This window comes from Microcaecilia unicolor, chromosome 6 (assembly GCF_901765095.1).
Source record: "Microcaecilia unicolor chromosome 6, aMicUni1.1, whole genome shotgun sequence".
Lineage (NCBI taxonomy): Eukaryota > Metazoa > Chordata > Amphibia > Gymnophiona > Siphonopidae > Microcaecilia > Microcaecilia unicolor.
This window is the reverse complement of record NC_044036.1, coordinates 84,885,989-84,900,329: the sequence shown is the minus strand read 5'-3', so window position 1 is coordinate 84,900,329 and position 14,341 is coordinate 84,885,989. Positions and strand designations below refer to the sequence as shown.

General features: G+C 49.8%; 1 protein-coding gene across 4 annotated transcripts in view; it reads right to left on the bottom strand.

The window, feature by feature from the left end:
• RC3H1 (ring finger and CCCH-type domains 1) overlaps positions 1–12,263 on the bottom strand; it is a 343,910-nt gene extending 331,647 nt beyond the window's left edge. For all 4 annotated transcript variants that reach the window (XM_030205363.1, XM_030205364.1, XM_030205367.1 and 1 more), the window contains exon 1: positions 12,057–12,263. The gene's annotated coding sequence lies outside the window, so the exon portion shown is untranslated. The remainder of the gene's footprint in view (positions 1–12,056) is intronic.
• Between the last annotated feature and the right edge of the window lie 2,078 nt (positions 12,264–14,341).

The following is a 14,341-nucleotide window of genomic DNA, read 5'->3' as shown; positions in this document are numbered from 1 at the left end:
AGATCAATCCAGAGACTTGTGGGTTATGTCCCTCCTCTAGCAGGTTAGATAGAGAGAACTCAGATGTTTGCCTCAACTGAGCATGTGCAGCCATTCCAACTTCAGTATAAGATACCAAAGCAGTAGGAAATCCTATATAATAATTCTCGACCTCCAAAGTTCTAATGTGCCTGGGACCGTGGCTCCCTCGGAGGTGGTCTGCTAGGCAGTTTAGAATGCACTGACGTCAGTGATGTCACTGACAGCTGATTCCAAGGCAAGGGGAGGAGTAGGGAAACACGCAGAGCGTGTTCACTACTCCTCTCCCTGCCTGGAAACAGCTGTCAGTGCCCCCCCCTCAGCGCAACACCAAAAGCCCCTGCCCTGCAAAACCGCGAGCCAGGCAGGGGGAAAACTACTCCTCCCCTGCCTACCATCAGTTCTCAGTGCCCCCCCCCCTCAGCGCAACACCAAGCCCCTCCGCTCACCCAAGCCCCTACCCCCCCTCGACGCATCACCCAAGAACCCTCCTACCGGCGCATCACAAGCCCCTAACCCCACCCCCTCGGGCACATCAACTCCCTCGCCACCCGCAGCCGCCATACTAACGCTATCCAGCCGCTGATGCTTCTCCTGTGGAGCAGCAGCGGCAGGTACAAAAGAAAAAGGCCAAAAAAAGATTTTAACCTGAAACGCGGCTCCGTAGACAGCCATCTGGCATTGCTGTTCGTCACTGCAGCTGCTCCTCCTCTCCCTCCACGTCACTACCCCTGCAGGAAGACCCCGGAGGAGCGCTGCGATGTCAGAGGGGAGAAAAGGAGCGGCTGCAGAGATGACAGACAATGCCAGATGGCTGTCTATGGAGCCGTGTTTCAGGTTTAAAATCTTTTTTGGCTTTTTTCTTTTTCTACCGGCCACTGCTGCTAACAGGAGACGCAGCAGCGGCCAGACAGACGTTAGTATTGGCAGCTGCGGGTGGCGAGGGGGTTGATGTGCACCGGGGGGGGGGGAGGGGGGGGGTAGGGGCTTGGGTGATGCGCTGGGAGGGGTAGGGGTTTGGGTGATGCGCCTAGGGGGTAGGGGAGGGTCGCTGGACATGGGTGGCTGCAGGGGGAGAGGAGGGTGCCTGGACATGGGTGGCTGCAAGGGGGGGCAGGGAAGAGGGAGGTGGGGAGGGGTCCTGAGACCAGATGGGTGGCTGAAAGGGAGGGCAGGGGAGACAGAAGGGACGCTGCAGGAGGGCAGGGGGAGAGGAGGGTCGCTGGACATGGGTGGCTACAGGGGGGCATGGGGAAAGGAGAGGAGGGTCATTGGACATGGGTGGCTGCAGGGGGGCAGGGGAGAGGAGGGTCGCTGGACATGGGTAGCTGCAGGGGAGAGAAGGGTTGCTGGACATGGGTGGCTGCAGGGGGGGGCAGGGGAGAGAGGAGGGCCGCTGCACATGCGTGGCTGCAGGGCAGAGGAGGGTTGGTGGGGAGGGGGTCCTAAGACCAGATGGGAGGCTGCAGGGGAGACAGGAGGGGCCGCTGCACATGCGTGGCTGCAGGGGCAGAGGAGGGTTGGTGGGGAGGGGGTCCTAAGACCAGATGGGAGGCTGCAGGGGGGGCAGGGGAGACAGGAAGGACGCTGCGGGGGGGGGGGATTACCTTGCTAGCGCCCGTTTCATTGCCTACCAAAACGGGCCTTTTATACTAGTTAAACTATAAATTAGTCTCCTGCCTCTGACAGAGCAGCCAAACTTTTTGGAGAATTCTCCAAGCTGCTATGAAATAGAACGTCTAACAGAAAATCACACTAACATCAAATTGGTCCAACAATAACCGGAACATGAACAAACTGACATTACTGAATCGGATAGCGCAACAACTGATCCCAGGGCAGGACTCTGGATTGATCTGAGGGACTAATGGAAAGAAAATTATCAGACCTTCCATAGCGTCCCCTCAGATCAATCCAGAGACTTGTGAGATGTACCAAAGCAATCCTCATCAAGGGTGGGACCGTACTAACCCGGCCGCTAAAACCAACGCCCCAAAAATTGCATCCCAACGCGCAACCACATCAATACGATAGTGTCTTGTAAAAGGATGTAGCGATGACCAGATGCCGCTTTGCAAATGTCCTCCACCGGAACCAGACGGGCATCAGCAAACGAAGCCGCCTGAGCTCTAGTGGAATGCCCTCTAATGTGAAGAGGAGAAATCTTTCCCATCAAAAGGTACGCCGACTCAATTGCTTCCCTAAGCCATCGAGACATTGTGGCCTTAGAGGCCATGTTCCCCTTTGTACTGCCAGCAAAGAGAAGAAACAGGTGATGACTTCCGAAATGGATTCGTCGCTTCTAGGTAACGAATCAGCACCCTGCGAACATCTAAATACCGCAACTCTCGGAAGGAATCCGGATAATCTTCTCGCTTGAAAGAAGGTAACACCACTTCCTAATTAACATGAAATCGTGTGACTACCTTAGGCACAAAGGAGGGAACCGTCCTAAACCGATACCCCCCGCTTCCGAGAAGCGGAGAAAGGGGATCTCTAAACGACAGTGCCTGAATCTCCGACACCCGTCGAGCCGAAGACATCGCTACCAGAAAAAACTGTTTTCAAGGTGAGATCTTTCAAAGAAGTCTTAGCCGGATGCTCAAACGATGACCGCTGTAAGGCCCTGAGTACCAAATTCAAATTCCAAGCTGGAACTACCGGAACTCGCGGAGGTCTCACATGTCCTACCCCACGGAGAAAACGAACTACATCTGGGTGAGAGGCCAAAGACTGTTTCCCCCCAAGCGGCCTCTAAAACATGCCAAAGCCGCCACTTGAACTTTCAAAGTGCTCAACGACAACTCCCATACCCTGCCTGCAAAAAGGCTAGGATAGACTGCAAAGAGGCTGCCTGGGAGAAATCCCCGTCCCATCACACCAAGACACAAACATTCTCCATACTCTGGCATACGCGGTGGAAGTAGAACGCTTACGAGCCTGCAACATCGTCCTAATAACTGCTTCCAGGTAACCCTTACGCCTCAGTCGCGACCTTTCGATAGCCAAGCCGTAATCGCAAATGGAGAGTGATCCTCCATTACCACTGAACCCTGCACGAGAAGGTCCGGAAACCGACACAGATGAAACGGCTAGTCGACCAGAAGACATATCAGATCCGCATACCATGGACCGCCTGGGCCAATCCAGAGCAAATCAGAATTACCGCACCCGGATACCGAGAAATCCTGGCCACCGTGCGTCTGACATCGGCCATGGAGGGAAAACATAGAGAAGATCCGTCGGCCACGGCTGAAGGAGAGCATCTATGCCCTCGGACCCAAACTCCCTGCCCCTGCTGAAAAAAACCGGGACACTTTGGCGTTGGACCTCCCTCAGATCCATCACAGGAACTCCCCACCGATCCACCACCTGATGGAAGACCGACGGAGAAAGTTCCCACTCTCTGGCGTCCAAACGATTCCGACTGAGAAAATCCGCCTGTCCATTTACAACTCCTGCTATATGGGCTGCCGACAACAGCGTCAAGGCTCTCTGCCCAACGGCAAAGCACTGCTGCTTCCTTCGCCAGAGGAGCACTCCGCGTTCCCCCTTGGCGATTGACATACACTACTGTCCTTGCGTTGTCGCAGAGGACTCGAACCGGACTACCTCTGAGAAACATCTCGAACGACCAAAAGCACTAACCGGATCGCTCGAAGTTCCAGCAAATTGATCTCTGCTGGTGACCAAGTCCCTTGAGCTGCATGCCCGAGACAGTGAGCTCCCCACCCGACAGACCGCATCCGTCGTCACCACTTGCCAATCCGGGGTGGCTAGAGGCATACCCCGAAGTAAATTCTCTGGTCGTAGCCACCACCCTAGAGCAAAACGAGCCTGTGGCAACCACGGAATCTGTATCGCATAGTCCTCGGACAGGGGAGACCAAAGGCTGAGCACATGCCACTGTAACGGACGCATGTGACTCCGAGCCCAAAGCACCACTTCTAGAGTCGATGCCATGGACCCGAGCACTTGAACATAATTCCCAGGCCCTTGAAGCCATCTTTTGAAGAATGCGGGAATTTGATCTGACAATTTCAACTGTCTCTGACCCGGCAGAAAAACTCTGCTTCGACCGGTATCCAGGAGAACACCCAGGTACTCCAATGTCTGAGTTGGGCTAGATGACTTTTTGAAAATTTATCACCCAGCCCAGAGATTGCAGAAGAACTACTACTTCTCGAGTTGCCCTCATACTCTCTGCATAAGAGGGAGCTTGGATCAACCAATCATCGAGATAAGGGTGAACCTGAAACCCTCTGGTAGGGAGAGCGACCGCTACTACCACCATTACCTTTGAGAATGCGCTAGGAGCTGTGGCGAGCCCGAATGGCAGCGCCCTGAAACTGAAAATGCTGTCCCAACACTGCAAAACGAAGAAATCTCTGATGAGGAGGCCAGATCGGAATGTGCAAGTAGGACTCTTTTAAATCTAGGGATGTCAAAAACTCTCCTGGCTGTACCGCCGCTAGCACCGAGCGAAGAGTTTCCATCCGGAAATGACGCAATGCCAGGGCCTTGTTGACCGCCTTTAGGTCTAACACTGGACAAAAGGTCCCTCTCCTTTTTTTGGAACCACAAAGAAACGAGTAACGACCAAGACCTACCTCGTCCGCTGGCAGTGATAGCACCACTTCTAACCGCAGCAATTCTGCTAAGGTATCTTTACTGCCGCGTACTTTATTGCAGATTTGCAAGGAGATTCGAGATAACTGTCTCGCAGGGTACGAGCGAACTCTAGCTTGTAACCCGGACTTATCACATCCAGAACCCACGTCTGTAGTCACCCTGGCCCATTCCTCCCCAAACTCGAGCTTTTTCTCCTGCGGGTCCCTGAGCGCCGCACCGCTCTCCACGGGTAAAGCCGTCTTTTTCGCTACCGCTGAAATCAAAGAATCAACAGCGGACAAACGCAAGGAATCTACGTCCTCCTGTCGCAAAGGACAAATCTTGCCCATCGCCCGTGCCACTCGAAGACTAGCCTCTGGAAAATCCCATTGCGCCCTGATGAGCACGTGCATCACCTCATGAATATAAAAAAAACCTCGGCGGAGCTCTAGTTCCTGACATAATAGACGTGCTCACCGCGAGCGGAATAGCAGTATCAGGAGCCGATAAGTTTAACACTTAACACCTGACCTATAAGCCCATGAAGTTCATCTTCCTTAAACAATCTAGCCGCGGTGGGGTCATCCCCCTCCCCCGCAGGCAGTTCACCTTCTTCCACGGACTCAGGCCCCGAGTTTCCCTGACCCCGGGTCACCCTCGAAGTCTGAGTGACTCGAAACGTCGCCCGCCTCCTCTAGCAACACCCGAGCTCTTTTTGAAGGCTGCTGAGGAATATCTGGGCATGAGGAAACAGGCCCATTCAACATAGCCTGCGGCTGACGCGCGCTCCCGGAACGGAGCAAAAACGCGTTATGTAATAAAAGAACAAATTCTGGGGGAAAACAACCCGAAACCGCCGGATCTGGGCTCAATACCAGTCTGTTTTCAGGCATCGCTACTGCCGGAGAGCCCACTAACGCACTGCCCTTGCTCCGAAGGCCCCAAAGAAAAAATGGCACTGGCGGAGGTGCGCGTCGACGCGGAGGTAAGTTTTCCCGCCAAACTCTTTTGGGTCCCCCCCCCCCCCCGATGCCTCAGCGGTTACCCCGCGTCCTCTGGCTCCGAAATAGCCTTTCCTATGCTTCCTAAACAAGCTTCACAGGACCCTGACACCGACCTCCGCGATCCACAACGCGAGCATCGCTTCACTGACTCTGACAGCACAGACATAACCAAAGCCCTATCTGATTTCCCCCAAGTGTTACTCACGTTCAGCAAGTTGAACTGCAATTTCTCAGTAATAGGAAAACAACAATGCTGTGGGGGCCCGTCAGGCTCAAGCTTTAGAGTTTTGTTTTGGGGTTTTTTTAAGACAGGAGACTAAACAGCCAATTTCTTTCTTCAGGCTGACAGGGGGAGAAGGGTAGGGACCTGGCACCACCAGGTGTATCCCAAGCTGTGCCACAGCACCTCAACCCCAGAAAGATCTCAACACACCCGAGGGAACGGGATAGGAGTCTTTTCCACAGAGCTGCACTGTACTACTACTACTTAGCATTTCTATAGCGCTGCCAGGGTTACACAGCGCTGTACAAGTTTAAACACGGGGAGGGACAGTCCCTGCTCAACAGAGCTTACAATCTAACGGTAACAGACTACGTAGTCAGTGTAGGTAACAGGAATGGGGAAGGTGGTTAGGCGCCAAAAGCAAGGGAGAAGAGATGGGCCTTGAGTAAGGACTTGAAGATGGGCAGGGAGGGCGCATGGCGTATGGGCTCAGGAAGTCTGTTCCAGGCATAAGGTGCTGCGAGGCAGAAGGGGCGGAGTCTGGAGTTAGCGGTGGTGGAGAAGGGTACAGATAGGAGTGATTTGTCCTGAGAGCGGAGGTTACGGGTGGGAACATACAGGGAGAGGAGGATAGAGAGGTAATGGGGGGCAGCAGATTGAGTGCACTTGAAGGTCAATAGGAGAAGCTTGAATTGTATACGGTAGTGGATTGGGAGCCAGTAAAGCGACTTGAGGAGAGGGGTGATATGAGAGTATCGGTTCACGCGGTAGATAAGACGTGCGGCGGAATTTTGGACAGAGTGAAGGGGGGATAGGTGGCTAAGCGGGAGGCCAGCGAGGAGAAGGTTGCAATAGTCAAGACGAGAGGTACGAGCGAGTGGACGAGGGTTCGGGTGGTCTGTTCAGAGAGGAATGGGCGAATTTTGCTAATATTATAGAGGAAGAAGCGACAGGTCTTAGCTGTCTGCTGGATATGGGCAGAGAAGGAGAGGGAGGAATCGAAGATGACTCCGAGATTGCGTGCTGAAGAGACGGGGAGGATGAGGGTGTTGTCAACAGAGACGGAAAGTGGGGAAGAGAAGAGGGTATGCTCCCTTCTACCTGCTAGATTGAGAGAATACTGAAGTTGGAATGGCTGCACATGCTCAGTTGAGGCAAACTTCTGAGTTCTCTCTATCTAACCTGCTAGAGGAGGGGCATAACCCACAAGTCTCTGGATTGATCTGAGGGGACGCTATGGAATGGCCATTTAACCCTACTCTCTGTTTTCTGTCCAATAACCAATTCCTATTCCTCAACAGAACATTACCTCCTATTCCATTACTTTTTAATTTTCTCAGAAGTCTCTCATAAAGAATTGTGTATAAAGCTTTCTGAAAATCTGGATACACGCAACTGGGTCACCTTATCGACATGCTTACTCACACCTTCAAAGAAATTAAGCAAACTGTTGAGGTATGACTTCTCTTGGCCCTATATCAGAGGCACCTTGCTCAATCTAGGGTCATCAGGCCCTATGTGTTGTGTGGAGATATATTAATCTATTAAAAGGGCCAGAGGAGAAAAATATACAACAGCTTGTAAGGCCATGGGATTGTCATGATACCTATTCCTCTGGATCCTTTTCACAGATCTGTTGGACGAGTTTCCATTCTCCAGCCTTCAGCCAATGATAGCTTAGAAAGCCCACCAGCACACTGCCAGTGCATGAAATATTGCATAAAGCAATACCTCCAGATTTGCCTCTGCCCATATCATTACTGCCATGTGGTAAGATGTGAGCACGTACTACTACTACTATTTAACATTTCTAGAGCGCTACAAAGTGTACGCAGCGCTGTACAAACACAGAAGACAGTCCCTGCTCAAAGAGCTTACAATCTAATAGACAAAAAGTAAAGCATTTAAATTTAAAATATTTAAGCAGTCAAGCACAAGAGAACAGTCACAGAAGGACTGAAGATGTTGAAGGGTGGTCAGTGTGATTAGGTGTAACTCTGGTTGGAGTAGTGGGAGAAGGTGATAGAAGAATAGAAATGGGTGAGGTAAAGTAATGAGTGGGTTGATAGGGAGGTTATATAAGACATGTCACTCTAGGGGTGGGTGGGTAGAGGGGTAAGTCTAAAGCAGGAGAAGGTATTCTCTGCAGCCTATCTGTGAGATGGAAAATGCTCTCTGAAGCTGCTGCTATAAGTTGTTAGTTTTCTCTCCCTGAAAGAGATCCAAGCCACGTACTACCCCAATTGCATGCAAATCTGTCTGATGCATATTCACATGGCTATCCTGAAAACCCAATCGGACTAAGCGTGCTCCGGGTACTGGATTGGGAATGGCTGCTCTAGAACATCCACAATGATGGCGTAAAGCAATTCAGAGAGGACATTGAGATCTCCAGAAGAATCTGGTCACTGAGAAGGCAGGAGAGAGATGTGGTCACTCTATGAAATGACACCTGGACAGATACTTAGGAGCTCACTGTTGTCAAGTTCTGAGCCAGAATATAGCCACAACAAAAGAAAAATCCCTCAGGAGTATTAAGACTCATGGCACTAAATCCCATCCTGGTTCTGACTGAGCTAGAATAAACAAGAGCAGAAGAAAACTGCTGCCATCAACCAGAGAGAGAGAGAAAGACAGGTTCTGGGAATGGAAGATATTGGCTCCACACTGCTCAAAGGAGCTTCATGCTCTAATACAGCAGACAAATAGAGTCAGCCTGAAGAAAGGATCTATGTTTTGATGTCCTGGCACCATCCAGGCCTAGATATGATATAAAGGTGATATACTCAAGCAAAGGAAGTGGGAGATGCCAGTAGCTGCTTCACTAGGAGCTCCTATTGCCAAACGAATGGTACTGAGAGTCACTCAGAGGCATCATCTTTTGAGCCCTTGAGTTGGTGTAGGTCCCTCTGCTACCTACAGCAAACCACATAGGATGAGAAGACAATTTGGGGGAAAAATACAGATCACTACCAAATACTTCTCAAAAGTTCAAATAAAACAGTTGTGGGGTTTTATTGCACATTTTGAAATAAATAAAAACTTTTCCACTGGAATTTTCTCCTCTAGCTAGGTACATACATAATACAGACAAGCAGAATGTCAGGTGTTCAATCAAAATGGACAGCTCATCTCCTTCCTGTTCTATAAAAGCCATTACTATATATAAATTTGCTTACTCACCGCTCTAATTACTTAGGGGTCCTTTTACAAACCCGCAGTAAACAGTGGCCTGCGGTAAAGTGGACGTGTCTTTTGGGCACGTGCTGGGCCACTTTTTGCCCTGGCTGGGGAAAATGCCTTTTTCTAATGGGCCGGGAAATGGGCGTGCACAAAAATTAAAACTGGCATACGAACCTATTTACGGCCTGAGCTCTTACCGCCAGCCACTGACAGTGGTAAGGGCTCCACGCACTACCTGTGCAGTAACCATGCAGCATTCACCAACATGGCCGTGCTGCCAGTTACTAATAGGAATGCCCCCCCCCCCCCCCCAGTAGAAAATAGAAAAATATTTTCTATCGAGGGATTCAGCACACGCCAAACTCAGAATTACCATTGGGCACGCGTGCTACTCACGTTAGCCCTCCTGCACCTTTGTAAATGGGCCCCTTAGTCTGGACCAATGATAATAGGCATTAATATGTTATGTTAGGGAATAAATATTATAGCATTGTTACTACTACTACTACTACTATTTAGCATTTCTATTGCGCTACAAGGCGTACGCAGCGCTGCACAAACATAGAAGAAAGACAGTCCCTGCTCAAAGAGCTTACAATCTAATAGACAAAAAAATAAAGTAAGCAAATCAAATCAATTAATGTGAACGGGAAGGAAGAGAGGAGGGTAGGTGGAGGCGAGTGGTTACAAGTGGTTACGAGTCAAAGCAATGTTAAAGAGCTGGGCTTTCAGTCTAGATTTAAAGGTGGCCAAGGATGGGGCAAAACGTAGGGGGCTCAGGAAGTTTATTCCAGGCGTAGGGTGCAGCGAGACAGAAGGCGCGAAGTCTGGAGTTGGCAGTAGTGGAGAAGGGAACAGATAAGAAGGATTTATCCATGGAGCGGAGTGCACGGGAAGGGGTGTAGGGAAGGACGAGTGTGGAGAGATACTGGGGAGCAGCAGAGTGAGTACATTTATAGGTTAGTAGAAGAAGTTTGAACAGGATGCGAAAACGGATAGGGAGCTAGTGAAGGGTCTTGAGGAGAGGGGTAGTATGAGTAAAGCGACCCTGGCGGAAGATGAGACGGGCAGCAGAGTTTTGAACCGACTGGAGAGGTGACTAAGTGGGAGGCCAGCAAGAAGCAGATTGCAGTAGTCTAAACGAGAGGTGACAAAGGTGTGGATGAGGGTTTTGGTAGAGTGCTCGGAAAGAAAGGGGCGGATTTTACGGATGTTGTAAAGAAAGAAACGACAGGTCTTGGCAATCTGCTGGATATGAGCAGAGAAGGAGAGAGAAGAGTCAAAGATGACCCCAAGGTTTCGAGCTGAGGAGACAGGGAGAATGAGAGAGCCATCAACAGAAACAGAAAACGGGGGGAGCAGGGAGGTGGGTTTGGGGGGGAAATGAGAAGCTCGGTTTTGGTCATATTTAATTTCAGGTGGCATTGAGACATCCAGACAGCAATATCAGACAAGCACGCTGAAACTTTGGTTGGATGCAAGGTGAGTTATCAGGGGTAGAAAGGTAGATTTGGGAGTCATCAGCATAGAGATGGTAGGAAAAGCCATGGGATGAGATTAATGAACCAAGGGAAGAAGTGTAGATAGAAAAGAGGAGGGGACCAAGAACAGAACCCTGAGGTACGCCGACAGGCAGATGGATAGAAGTAGAAGAGGATCCACCAGAGTGAACACTAAAGGTGAGGAGGGAGAGGTAGGAAGAGAACCAGGAAAGGACAGAGCCCTGGAATCCAAGTGAGGACAGGGTATCGAGAAGTATGCTGTGATCGACAGTGTCAAAAGCAGCAGAAAGATCAAGAAGAATGAGGATGGAATATTGACCTCTGGATTTAGCCAGTAATAGGTCATTGGAGACTTCAGTAAGCGCAGTTTCGGTTGAGTGGAGAGGGCGAAAACCAGATTGTAGTGGGTCAAGAATAGCATGTGAGGAGAGAAAATCAAGGCAGCGGCGGTGAATAGCACGCTCAAGTAATTTGGAGAGAAAAGGAAGGAGGGAGATGGGTCGGTAATTAGAGGGACAAGTAGGGTCGAGTGAAGGCTTCTTAAGGAGAGGTGTGACCACAGCATGTTTAAAGGCAGCAGGGACAGTCGCAGTGGAAAGTGAGAGGTTGAGAATGTGACAGATAAAAGGAATAAGAGCAGGAGAGATGGCATTAAGAAGGTGGGTGGGAATGGGATCAGAGGAACAGGTGGTACATTTTGAGGAAGAAAGGAGAAGTGTAGTTTCCTCAATAGTAACTTCAGTGTAGTTGAGGTGGTCAGCTGAATGAGAGAGCCAAACAAATATAATCGGTTTTCATGAAGCATGCAAACTGATTACAGTAACCTGCCTGCTCTATCTTTACCATGAAAGGGACTACAATAAACCATAAATTCTGGGTGTTGATGGGACCTAACCAGGAAGTTAAAAAATGAGAAATTGGGAAGAAGGAATACCAGTCTGCCCTAATGTGAATTATGATAAGAAACAACCACCCCTCAAAAAAAAACATTACATAAAAGGGATCTTAAACATATCTGATAATCGATGGCAATGCTTAAGGCCTTTCCCCGCTTGACGTTTCGTGTCGTTCTGAAGCATCACTCACTAGAAGGACGTTAGTCTTTACAGTGCCTGCTCGCTGTGATAGCCTTAGAGCTTCGGTTGCTTGGGTGAAACAAGCATCTCAGTTTTCCCTAACTAAATGAAAATAATTTCCACAACGAGCTCTAAATCATCCCTCCACAAACCTTAACCTTTTTCATTTCTCTCCACCTCGTTATATTTCCCCCCCCCCCCCCCCCCCCCCCCCAGTGAATGTTAATTGATTACAACTGAGGCCAAGCCCTGACTATGCTATAGAGCGCAGCTGATATAAGGAGGAGTAACAAAGTACACCCACCCCGGGCCTATTTCTTGCGGCTCCGTCGGAGATGAAGGATGGGGGCCTAGAGGCCTCAGGCCCGGCCTGCCTCCTCCGCCACCCCGGGGCCCCGCACGTCCCCTCTCCCCAGCGCAGCGCGCGGCCGGAACTCACGGGGCGAGGGCGGCTGCCGAAGCTCCGTCTCTCAGTGCTTCCTCTCAGCTTCTCGCCGAGCCGGCGACAGCGGCGGCGGCCGGCAGCGGGCTCTCCTCTTCCTGCACTGCTGCCATCTTGTTCTTCCTGTTGTTGCGGCTGTCGCCTTGTTCCCTCCTCCCCTGCTGCTGCTGCAGCGGCGGGTGCGGGCATAGAGAATCCCCGCCCGCCGCCCCTGCCACCTCCCTCCTCCACCCCTCCCCCGCAGGCCCTCCGAGAACAGTCACGCTCGCCTCGAAGGCAGCCCAAGACGAGCGTTAACTCCCCCAACCTAAACGGAGGAGCGAATCACTCCCGGCGGCGACCCCCCCCCACCACCACCAGCTGCAGCGATCAGAAATCCGCTGCCGCCCTCTGCTGGGGGAAATGCGCCTACGGCCTGTGCACTCTTCTGCGAGGCTAAAGATAGTGTCATCTGCCTTCTCTTTAAAACAAAGGGCTATAAAGATGATAAAAATTCATAGTTTCTGTTCATATAATGTTTCTGCTGTTGATTAGCCTTACGTCCCTGGAAAAAGCGATATTGATAGAAGGGGAAGCGATCAACTGTGACACTGCACCAGACCTGAGCGAGCCTTTTACAAACCAACGGTAGATAAAGACCGTATGGCCTAGCCAGGCCGTTTGTACTATAATCCCGTTTGCTTAGAGAGTCTCTTGACTATTTACTAGGTAACTACATACATTAGAGAACATGGCTGAGCCCCTTTATGGTTATTACAGCGTCACTGTCAGACATTGCAGGTCTGTTTTTCTTGAAGGGAGAACTTTTGGGTTAACAAAAATAGGTTTACCGCCTGATACAAGAAATGTAGGCTTGGTGCTTTCTCCCCTTCAGTCTTTTTCTCCAGACCTTGGATACATTGCAGCAGTCACATGATTTTAATCTTTTCGCTTATGTAGACGCCATTGGAGTAGTGGTGGCCTATGGAGATAGTACCCATGGTCAATAAAATGTTTGGAACATGTCAATGAACAGTGGCCAAGCCAAGTCACAAGTACTTGTCAGAAACCCAAATTGTGGTAACACTCCATACTACAAATCCCAGGGCAAGCAATTGCTTCCTATGTCTGTTTCAATAGCAGACTATGGAGTTTTCCTCCAGGATTTTATTCAAACCTTTCTTAAACCCTGATACACTAACCATCTTTTGTCCCATTCTAAGAGGTAATATATGGATTCTGTTTGTGCTGTCCAATCATTGTATATCTGTTGCCAGAAAGTATTCGGGTCTATTTGTCCTCTTGTGGTATAAGTTGTGTGTTCTCGTGTGTGGGGAGAACCCCTTTTTTGCCATTTTAGGGCTAGGTTTAGTTTGTAATGGTCAGTCTATGGTGTTTCTGTCCAACTAGTTTGTGTTGTGGTTAGATTCTGATCAGTGGACAATTTATATGAGATGAGGTCGAGTGTGTGACCCTTCACGTGGGTTGTTTGCATGTGTGGCCATGTAAGGTCACATAAGTGAAGAAAGTCCTTGCAATCTCATGCGTTGGTAGAGTTTGGGTCTTCAAGGTGAAGGTTAATGTCTCCTAATACTAGTGTATTGGAGTTAGATACACATGTATTTGAAATGAAGTCCATGAAGTCCGCCTGGCTTTCGTTCCAGTTACATGGTGGTCTGTAGAATAGGACGCAATTTAGGTGGTTGAGCAGGGTTCTATGGTGGATTCTGATTGAGCCTATTTGGTTGTTATAGATTCCGCAGTGGTTTCAATTGTGAGGTGAGATCGGTATATGAGTGCTATGCCCCCTCCTCTTTTTTCTTTTCCAGTCCAGTGGGTGATTTTGTATCCTAGAGGACTTAGATTTAAGTTGATAGGGTCCTTCTGATCGTGGATCCAGGTTTCAGTGATGAAGAGTAGCTCAAGTTTCTCTGACGTGATCCAGTCTGTTATTATTGTTGTTTTGTTTACTACGGATCTGGCATTGACGTAGTCTATTTGAATTTTTTGGTATGGGTCATCTAGGAGTAGATTGGAAGGAGCAGTTTGGTGGTGTTCATTATGGTATCATTTCAGTTATATTTAAAAGAAGATTATTGTTGTATTCAGCATTGGAGATTATTCTCCCGGACCCTCGTATTTACATGGCAATCTTGTCCTCCTTAAGAGTTGCGAAGTCTCTGTCTTGCGAAGGTAGCGTTATGTCGCAGGGGTGTGATTTAGCAGGATCTAGCGTTCTTGGGATAATTAGTTTACTTACATGACGTGCGCTTCTCTGTTTTGATGGCTGGCGCCACTCACGG